We start from the raw sequence: 1,204 nt of genomic DNA on the forward strand, positions 1-1,204 counted from the left end.
GAATGTCCATTTTGTATCTGTGTATTTAAAGTGGTTCGGATAGAGATATAGTTACATTCTGTTAATGAATAGAATGATTTGTTCTAATGGTGTTTGTAAATAGGATCTCAAGTCCGCTTCTTGTACAGCAATTAACCACTAAGAAGAATATATGCAGTGTGTTGGTTATTGAAACTGTCCTACCGATTTGATTTGAAACTGTCTCATTGCTATTTATCAATAAAATTATGAAAAAAAATCTTGAGAACACACAAGACATCATGCAAAGTTTTCAGTTATCTCTTCTTACACTGTAAATAACCTTTAGCACAGTGACATTTAAAGTGTAATATGATAATTATAAGTGGGATATTTTGACTTTTAAAAATCATTTTCCATTCCTTTTTCATTCAGATAATTTTTATTGAGTTTTGGGCACAGAAAGTATCTTACAGAAAATGTAACCCATGTTCATTCTTTTCTGTACAATAACCAATTTTGCTTCAAATTCTCAATGTTTCTCTTTTCATTTGCTCTGAATGAGTGAGCTCTAGGCATTTTTTAAGCATTGTAAGGACATAAAAGAGAAACACATAAGTAAATGAATATTTCATCATGAAATGTAACCTTTAGAATTTAACGTAATATACTAATATATTATACTTTCTTGATGTCAATTGAGAATGTGTAAAAGAAATTTGAGTGAATAAAGAACACACAACTCAAAAAAAAAGAAAAAATGCAAATTAAAACAACACAGAGATTTTAAAAGCAAGAACGTTGGCAAAGTTGTGAGGAAGCAAGAATTCTTATACATTGTTGGTAGAAATGTAAAGTAGTGCAACCACTTTGGAAATCAGTATGGAAATTCCCTTTTAAAAATCCTAAAAATAGCTGGGTACATAGCTGGTTATATGCCTGCCTGGTAAGTGCAAGGTCCTGGGTTCAACTCCCAGTACCCAAACAAACAAAAACCAAACAAAAACAAATTTTAAAAAACTAAAAATAGAAATTCATTTTGAAAGTTGGGTGTGATGGTGCACATCTGCAGTCCCAACACTCAGGAGCCCAGCATTCAGGAGGCTGAGGTAGGAGGATTGTTGTGAGTTAGAGTCCAGCCTGGGCTACAAAGTGAGCTGAAGGCCAGCCTAGGCTACACAATAAGATTCTGGAGGGAGAGAGAGAGAGAGAGAGAGAGAGAGAGAGAGAGAGAGAGAGAGAGAGA

The sequence above is a fragment of the Octodon degus genome, unplaced genomic scaffold, assembly GCF_000260255.1.
Source record: "Octodon degus isolate 3935 unplaced genomic scaffold, OctDeg1.0 scaffold00028, whole genome shotgun sequence".
Classification (NCBI taxonomy): domain Eukaryota; kingdom Metazoa; phylum Chordata; class Mammalia; order Rodentia; family Octodontidae; genus Octodon; species Octodon degus.